At 39.6% G+C, this 9,995-nt stretch overlaps 1 long non-coding RNA gene across 1 annotated transcript; it reads right to left on the bottom strand.

Moving 5' to 3' along the window:
• Positions 1-1,506: 1,506 nt before the first annotated feature.
• LOC116574583 lies at positions 1,507-9,795 on the bottom strand. The gene is made up of 2 exons (XR_004279379.1): positions 9,695-9,795; positions 1,507-2,092 (listed from the first exon to the last, which is right to left on the bottom strand). It is a non-coding gene; the product is annotated as an uncharacterized LOC116574583 (long non-coding RNA).
• Between the last annotated feature and the right edge of the window lie 200 nt (positions 9,796-9,995).

Raw genomic sequence — 9,995 nt, 5'->3', positions numbered from 1 at the left:
CAACGCGCCTGCGCATTATTGCACGCCAACGGCACGATAACTAACATGCGCATGAGCACAATATAACATGAGGTGCGGATCCAAACCACTTCCTAGGCTACGCTAAATGCGGTTTCCCACCCTTCTAAATTAGCTGACTGTTGGGTTGCACTTATGAGAAAAATTGTTATATGTGCACCAGTGTGTGAAAACATAATGATTTGGGGAATATCCAAATTCTTTTAGATATCCAGCTCAATTCTCAATGACTATGGAAAAACGAAAACTTGCAAATTTTACGCATGGCATTGAATAAGAAGATATTTCTCGGTGATTGAAACCTTAAGACATTCATTTCTGTCCATCAACAGCAAGATTTTTATTATACTTACTGATAAAACTATCCGTTCTATAAAATAATTATACTGTTGATTATTCACCTCAGAGAAGGACTCCATGAAATTGCTTATGAAGTTCTGAACTCCTATAGACCATACTCCATAACAAGGGCCAGCAAATATTTTCTGTAAAGGGTCAGACTGCAAATATTTTAAGATTTGTGAGTCATGCAGTGTCTGCCAAACTACTCAGTTCCACTCAGTACATCTCCTGGGACATGGGCAGGCACTCCAGTGAGTGTTAAAAAGAGATGAATTCACTCTCTGCAAAACATTTCAGTAGTTTCTCATGAGGTTAAACATATGCTCACTTAAGAAGAGCAATCCCACTTCTAATTATCCAAGTGAAATGAAAACTTGTATTCACGCAAAAAACTACATGCAACTGTTTATAGGGGCTTTATTTGTAATCAACAAGAACTGAAACAATCCAAATGTCCAAACTAGTGATAGGTAAACAGCGTGACACTCATATAATGGAATATGCTCAGCAATAAAAAGGAATGCACTACAGAACACAGATCAGTGGTTGCCAGGAGCTGAAGGTGGGGGGTGATTACACAGGGACACAGGGAAATTTTTGAAATGATGAAACTATATTCTGAATGAGGTGGTGGCTACACAATTTTATGTGTTTGTCAAAACTTGGTAAACTAAAAGGGTCAGTATTACTGTATGTAAATTATGCCTTAAAATTTTTTTTCAAAGATTTTATTTATTTATTCGACAAATACAGATCACAAGTAGGCAGAGGGGGGGGGGAAGCAGGCTCCCTATGGAGCAGAGAGCCCGATGCGGGGCTCGATCCCAGGACCCCAGGACCACGACCTGAGCCAAAGGCAGAGGCCCTAACCCACTGAGCTACCCAGGCGCCCCTAAAAATTTTTAACTATTCAAAAATTTAAAAATAAAATACCATCGAGACTAATCCCTATTTACCTTAGTTACCATCCAAATTCTAATCATCCAGACTCTAATCCCCATGTAGGTCTGTAAATTCCTGAGTCTGACTCAATTCCCCACACCCCTCTCAGTTGCTCCAAAGCCACCTATTGAGTGCTTGGAAACTCACTCTCTGTAATCAGCAAAATCCCCTATTTTTTATTTTTTTTCTCTGAACATCTTCACCTTCCTGCTTTATTGGAATATGGTTTCCTCTGAAGATTGCTTCCCCAACAGCCCTCCCTAAAAATGGACCTTTTTCCTACTTCCCATGTGTCACTGGATTTAAGGATGAGGCACAGACATTCTCAATGATCCCTTACAAGCTGGAGAACATATCCCCTCTCCTTCAGCAAAAATCCCAGCTCCAAAATTCTCATGCCAACATAAACATAAGCTTATGCTCCCTCTCCCGCTCTCCCTCTTCTTTACTCTCCCTTCCCCCCCATAATAACTTTTCACCACTCTTTAAATTTACAACCACAAATGTGAGGTAGGAATGCATATGAATGCATAGCCAATATTGTCAATATTTATTAACTTTGCTGAAGAAAAAGGCACAATCAGAATAAAATTGCCTCACTCGATCAGCACCAAATCAACTAACCTAATTTCATATGTAGCCTGCCTTCCTGTAACAAGAATGAATTGCCAGTGATCCCCTGGGAGGCCAACCCATGGGATAGCATCTTCTTCCAAGCACTTTGCTTCTGCAGTTATCTAGTCACCTTCCCAAGTAATCAGCCACTTGATCTGTATTCAACTGTGTCCATCTGCAAAATAAAACAAACTGCTGATAAAACTGTCACCTTAAAAAAAAAAAAAAAGGAACGAAAAAACCCCTTTCTTAGACCTATGTTATCCTTTAGCTATTTCTTTTTTTTTTTAAAGATTTTATTTATTTATTTGACAGAGAGAGATGACAAGCAGACGGAGAGGCAGGCAGAGAGGGAGATAGAGGGAAAGCAGGCTCCCTGCTGAGCAGAGAGCCCGATGCGGGACTCCATCCGAGGATCCATGAGATCATGACCTGAGCCGAAGGCAGAGGCTTAATCCACTGAGCCACCCAGGCGCCCCATCCTTTAGCTATTTCTTTACTAGAAAGATAGAAACAGTGAAAGCAGAAGAATTGTCTATATTTTGTCTCTATTTGCTAATTTGATATCTCCTTAAGCCACATTAATCAGATGTCTGTCCCCACATTCTATTCCTCTGAAACCTCGCTTGGCGCAATGGTGACAGCCTCTACTTTACCAGGTGCAACAGTCAAATCTCAGACTTCTCAGCCCCATTTGCCATTGTAGACCCGTGCCTGAGTTTCACCATGTATAATTTGGTAATAATACCTACTTAACAGAGTTATTGTGCATAGTAAATGAGTTACAGTATTATCTTTGGAAAATATTCTGGTACCTTAAGTGTTATTATTGGTCACTTTTCTCATATCTTCTGGAAACACTGTTCTGTCCTCTGTACTATCATCTTCTCTTCATGTTCTTACACCTCACTGGACACTCCTCAGGCATTATATCTTTCTTTTTTTTTTGACAGAGAGAGATCACAAGTAGGCAGAGAGGCAGGCAGAGAGAGAGAGAGGAGGAAGCAGGCTCTCTGCTGAGCAGAGAGCCCGATGCGGGACTCGATCCCAGGACCCTGAGATCATGACCTGAGCCGAAGGCAGCGGCTTAACCCACCTGAGCCACCCAAGCGCCCTCTTTCTTAGGAATCTTTAGTATGTTAGAGAGCCACAAGTTGAAGTCCTTCTCTTTTCTTTAAGTATATTCATTCCCTAGGTCAGGCCATCCACATCATGGTACCTCAGAAGCATTAGAGCATCTTTTCTAAAGCTCGACACTATTTGCATTTTGTACCAAATAATTATTTGTTGTGAGCGGATGTTTTGAAGTGTGACTGGCTCCTACCACCTAGATGCCAGTAGCACCCCACTCCCAGCTGTGACAAAGCAAAACCTGCCAGGCATTATTTCAATTGTGTTACACTTATTAACTCATTAATCTTCATGACAATATCTTCTTACTGTTGTCAGTTTTATTTTTGTTTATTTTTTTAAAGATTTTATTTATCTGTCAGAGAGAGGGCGGAGAGAGAGTACAAAAGCGGGGGGGGGGGGGGAACAGCAGGCAGAGGGAAAACCAGGCTCCCTACTGAGCAAGGGGCCTGATGAGGGACTCAATACCAGGACCCTGGGATCATGACCTGAGTCTAATACAGATCCTAATCAACTGAGCCACCCAGGAGTCCCTATTGTTGTCACTTTTAAACTTCATTTTTTACTTTTTTTAAAGATTTTATTTATTTATTTGACAGACAGGGATATAATAGACAGAAGAGGCAGGCAGGTGGGGGGAAAGTTGGAGAAACAGGCTCCCTGCTGAGCAGATGAGCCCGATGCCCGATGCAGAGCTTGATTCCAGGACCCTGGGATCGTGACCTGAGCTAAAGGCAGAGGCTTTAACCCACTGAGCCACCCAGGTGTCCCCAAACTTCATTTTTTAGAGCAGTTTTAGATTCACAGCAAAATTAAAAGGAAGGTACAGAGATTTCCCATATACTTCCTGCTCCTACATATGCACAGTTTTCCCCATTATATACATAACCCACAAAAATGATACATCTGTTACAGTTGATGAACTATATTGACACATCATGATCACATAGAGTCCAATAGGTTTCACTCAGTAGTGTATATTCTATGGGTCTGGAAAAATTTATGGTGACATGTATCCACCATTACGGATTACACAGAGTGCTTTCTCTTTTTTTTTTTTAATTTTTCAATTTATTTATTTTCAGAAAAACAGTATTCATTATTTTTTCACCACACCCAGTGCTCCATGCAATCCGTGCCCTCTCTAATACCCACCACCTGGTACCCTAACCTCCCACCCCCCCGCGACTTCAAACCCCTCAGATTGTTTTTCAGAGTCCATAGTCTCTCATGATTCACCTCCCCTTCCAATTTACCCCAACTCCCTTCTCCTCTCTAACACCCCTTGTCCTCCATGATATTTGTTATGCTCCACAAATAAGTGAAACCATATGATAATTGACTCTCTCTGCTTGACTTATTTCACTCAGCATAATCTCTTCCAGTCCCGTCCATGTTGCTACAAAAGTTGGGTATTCATCCTTTCTGATGGAGGCATAATACTCCATAGTGTATATGGACCACATCTTCCTTATCCATTCGTCCGTTGAAGGGCATCTTGGTTCTTTCCACAGTTTGGCGACTGTGGCCATTTGCTGCTATAAACATGGGGTACAGATGGCCCTTCTTTTCACGACATCTGTATCTTTGGGTAAATACCCACCAGTGCAATTGCAGGGTCATAGGGAAGTTCTATTTTAATTTCTTGAGGAATCTCCACACTGTTCTCCAAAGAGGCTGCACCAACTTGCATACCCACCAACAGTGTAAGAGGGTTCCCCTTTCTCCACATCCTCTCCAACACATGTTGTTTCCTGTTTTGTTAATTTTGGCCATTCTAACTGGTGTAAGGTGATATCTCAATGTGTTGAGAGAGGGAGAGAGAGCGAACACAGGCAGACAGAATGGCAGGCAGAGGCAGAGGGAGAAGCAGACTCCCTGCCGAGCAAGGAGCCCGATGTGGGACTCGATCCCAGGACGCTGGGATCATGACCTGAGGCAGCTGCTTAACCAACTGAGCCACCCAGGCATCCCCTCAATGTGGTTTTAATTTGAATCTCCCTGAGGGCTAATGATGATGAATATTTTTTCATGTGTCTGGTCAGAGTGCTTTCTCTTAATTGATTTGAAAGAGACAGAGAGAGCAGGACCAGGGGGAGGGGCAAAGGGAGAGGAAGAGGGAAAGCAGACTCCCCTCTGAGTGGGGAGCCCAGTCAGGGCTCAATCCCAGGACACTGAGATCATGACCTGAACAAAGTCAGACACTTTACCGACTGAGCCACCCAGGAGCCCCATAGAGAGTACTTTCATTGCCCTAAAACTCCTCTGTGTGCCTCCTATTCGTCCCTCTCCCCAACCAACCTCTGGAGATCACTGAAGTTTTTATTGTCTCCATAGTTTTACCTTTTCTAGAATGTCATATAATTGGAATCATATAGTATGTAGCCTTTTTAGACTGACTTCTTTCACTTAGTAATATGCATTTAAGATTCCTCTGTCTTTTCATGGCTCAGTAGCTCATTTCTTTGTAATATTGAATAATATTCCATTGTCTGGATGTACCACAGTCAATTTATCCATTCACTTACTGAAGGACATCTTGGTTGTTTCCAAGTTTGGCAGTTATAAATGAAGCTGCTATAAACATTTGTGTGCAGATTTTTGTATGGATATAAGTTTTCAACTCCTTTGGGTAAATAGCTAGCAGTGAGATAGCTGGATTTTACAGTAAGATTATGTTTAGCATTTAAGAAGCTGACAAATTGTCTTCCAAAGTGGCTATACCACTCTGCATTCCCACCAGCAATGAATGAGTGTTCCTGTTGCTCTACACATTTGCCAGCATTTGGAGTTGTCACTGTTCTAGATTCTGACCATTCTGTTATGGATATAGTGATACCTAAATTTTTTAGTTTGCATTTTGCAGATAATATACCATATGGAACACCTCTTCTTATGCTCATTTGCCATTTATATGTCTTTTCTGAGGTGCCTGTTAAAGCTATTGGCCCCTTCTTAATCAGATTGTTATTGTTGAGTTTTAAGAGTTGCTTGTATACTTTGGTAACAGTCCTTTATCAAATGTCTTTGGCAAACATTTTCTTGCAACCTATGCGCTTGTCTTTTTATTCTCATGACTGTATTTTGCAGAGCAGAAGTTTTTCATTTTAATGAAGTTCAGATTATCAGTTCTTTCTCTCATAAATCATACCTATGGTGTTATATATAAGAAGTCATCACCATGGGTTGCCTAGGTGCCTCAGCCAACTAAGCATCTGCCTTTGGCACAGCTCATGATCCCAGGGTCCTGGAGTCAAGTCTCACATCAAGCTCCCTAGTTGGTAGGGAGCCTGGTTCTCCCTCTCACTCCGCCACTCCCTTTACTTGTGCTTGCTCTCACTCTCCATCAAATGAATACATAAAATCTTTAAAAATAAATAATAAAAAGTCATTACCAAATCAAAAGTCATTTAAATTTTCTTCAATTTTTCTTCTAGAATTTTTAAAGTTTTGTGTTTTACATTTAGGTGTATGATCCCTTTTGAATTAATTTCTATGAAGGTTGTAAGGTTTGTGTATAGATTCTCTCTCTCCCTCTTTTTTAATATGTGAATGACCATTCACATATTAATATTGAATGTGAATGACCATTCATATATTGAATGACCATTCACATATTAAATGGTTCCAGCACCATTATTGAAAAGACAGTCTTGTTCCATATATTGCCTTTGTTCTTTGCCAGCCGATTGGTTGATCTTTACTTATGATGGCCTATTTCAGGACTCTCTATTCTGTTTCATTGATCTATTTGTCTACTCTTTCTCTAATACAGTATTGTTTTGATTAGTGTGACTTAATAGTAAGTCTTAAAGTTAGGTACCGTTAGTCCTCCAACTGTTCTTTTCCTTCAATATTGTATTGGCTATTCAGGGTCTTCTTCCTCTCCTTATAAACTTAAGAAGCAGTTTGTACATATCAAAAATATACTATTTATTGAAGAGACTGTCTTTTTTCCACTGTATATTTTTTCCTGCTTTGTTGAAGATTTGACCATAGAGTTGAGGGTCTATATTAGGGCTCTCTACTCTGTTTCACTGGTCTATGTGTCTGTTTTGATGCCAGTACCATGCTGTCTTGGTGATCACAGCTTTGTAGTAAAGCTTGAAATCGGGCAACATGATGCCCCCAGTTTTGTTTTTCTTTTTCATTTCCTTAACAATTGGAGGTCTCTTCTGATTCCATACAAATTTTAGGATTATTTGCTCCACCTCTTTGAAAAATGCTAATGGAATTTTGATTAGAATGGCATTAAAAGTATAGATTGCTCTAGGCAGTATAGACATTTTAACAATGTTTTTTCTTCTGATCCATGAGCATGGGATGGTCTTTCATCTTTTTGTGTCTTCTTCAATTTCTTTCATGAGTGTTCTATAGTTCCTAAGTACAGATCATTTACCTCTTTGGTTAGGTTTATGCCCAGGTATCTTATACTTCTTGGTGCTATAGTAAATTGAATCGATTCTCTAATTTCCCTTTCTGTATTTTCATTGTTAGTGTATAAGAAAGCAACCGATTTCTGTACATTGATTTTTGTATCCTGTCACATTACTGAATTGCTGTATGAGTTCTAGTAGTTTCGTGGTGGAGTCTTTTGGGTTTTCCATATAAAGTATCATATCATCTACGAAGAGAGAGAGTTTGACGACTTCTTTGACAATTTGAATATCTTTTATTTCTCTTGTTGTCTGATTGCTGTCGTTAGGACTTCTAATACTATGTTGAACAAGAGTGGTGAGAGTGGGCATCCTTGTCGTGTTCCTGATCTCAAAGGGAAGGCTGTCAGCTTTTTCCCATTGAGGATGATATTTGCTGTGGGTTTCTCACAGATAGATTTGATGAAGTTGAGGAATGTTCCCCCATCCCTAAACTTTGAAGTGTTTTAATCAGGAACGGATGCTGGATTTTGTCAAATGCTTTTTCTGCATGAATCAAGAGGACCCTGTGGTTCTTCTCTCTTCCCTTATTAATTTGTCCTATCACATTGATTGATTTGCGAATGTTGAACCATCGTTGCAACCCAGAGATAAATCCCACCTAATCATGGTGGATAATGTTTTTAATGTACTGTTGGATCCTATTAGCTAGGATCTTGTTGAGAATCTTAGCATCCATATTCTTCAGTGATAATTGGTCCGAAATTCTCCTTTTTGGTGGGATCTTTGCCTGGGATCTCTTTTAAAAGGATCAGCGTAATGTTGGCTTCATAAAGAGAGTCTGAAAGTTTGCCTTCTGCTTCAATTTTTTGAAACAGCTTCAGGAGAATATGTGTTATTTCTTCTTTGAAAGTTTGGTAGAATTCCCCAGGGAATCCGTCAGGTCCTGGGCTCTTGTTTTTTGGGAGGTTTTTGATCACTGTTTCAATCTTGTTACTAGATATTGGTCTATTCAGGTTGTCAGTTTCATCCTGATTCAGTTTTGGAATTTTATAGTTTTCTAGCAATGCATCCATTTCATCTAGGTTGCTTAACTTATTGGCATATAACTGTTGATAATAATTTCTGATGATTGTTTCTATTTCCTTAGTGTTAGTTGTCTCTCTCCCTTTTCATTCATAATTTTATTAATTTGGGTCTTCTCTCTTTTCTTTTGAATTAGTTTGGCCAATGGTTTATCGATCTTACTGATTCTTTCAAAAAACCAGCTTCTAGTTTCATTGGTGTGTTCTATTGTATCTCTAGTTTCTACCTCACTGATCTCTGCTTTAATCTTGATTATTTCCCTTTTTGTGTGTGGAGTTGGCTTAATTTGTTGTTAATTCTCCAGTTCTTTAAGGTGTAAAGACAGCTGTATTCTGGATTTTTCAGTTTTTTTTTGAGGGAGGCTCGGATGACTTTGTATTTCCCCCTTAAGACTGCCTTTGCTTTGGTATTGTATTTTTAAAAAAATTTTATTTATCTGAAAGAGAGCGAGCATGTGAGAAAGGGAGAACGAGCATGAATGGGGCAAGGGGAGGACAGAGGGAGAAGACAAGCCGACTCCCCGCTGAGCAGGGACCCTCCCCCCAACGTGAGGCTTTATCCCAGGACCCCAGAACCACAACCTAATCCGAAGGCAGACACACAACTGACAGAGCCACCCAGGCTCCTGGTATTGTATTTTTTATTTCAAATTCCACTTCATCATTCTGGTACATAAAAAAGTAATGGGCTTTTGAAAATTAGCCTTATATCCTACAACCTTGCTATGATTGTTTATTAGTTTTTTTGTCAATTCTTTCAGATATTCTACATACACAATCATTTTATCTGCATACAAAGATAGTTTTATCTCTTCTTTCCCAATATCCATATCTTATATTTACTTTTCCTATCTTATTGCATTATTTAGGACTTCTAGAACAATGTTGAATGGCAGTGGAGAAAGAGGATATCCTTGTCTTGTTCCTGACTTTACTAGGAAAGCTTTGAGATTCTTAACATAAAGTATGATGTTAGCTGTAGGTTTCTTATAGATATTTTTATCATACTGAGGAAGTTACCATCAATTACTAGTTTACTGAGAGTTTTTATAATAAATGAGTGTTGGATTTTGTCAAATAGCTTTTTCTGCATCTATTGATAAGACCATGTGATTTTTCTTCTTTGAATTTTTGATGCGATGAATTACATTAATTGATTTTTGAATGTTGACCAGCTATGCATACCTGAGATAAACCCCCTTGATTCAGGCAACTGAGTGGCTCAGTCGGTTGGGCATCTGCCTTCAGCTTGGGTGGTGGTCCTAGGGGTGGGATTGAGCCTGGCATGTAGCTTCCTGCTCAGCAGGGAGTCTGCTTCTCCCTCTGCTGCTCCCCCTGCTTGTGCTCTCTCTCTCTGTCAAATAAATAAATAAATAAAATCTTGAAAAAAAAAATAGACCCACTTGATTGCAATGTGCCACTTGCTTTACATATTGTTAGATTAAATTTGATAATATTTTGTTGAGAAAGTTTGCAGCTATGTTCC

Source organism: Mustela erminea, chromosome 15 (genome assembly GCF_009829155.1).
Source record: "Mustela erminea isolate mMusErm1 chromosome 15, mMusErm1.Pri, whole genome shotgun sequence".
Classification (NCBI taxonomy): Eukaryota; Metazoa; Chordata; class Mammalia; order Carnivora; family Mustelidae; genus Mustela; species Mustela erminea.
Note: the sequence above shows the minus strand (reverse complement) of the source record. Positions and strands in the feature narration are given on the sequence as shown.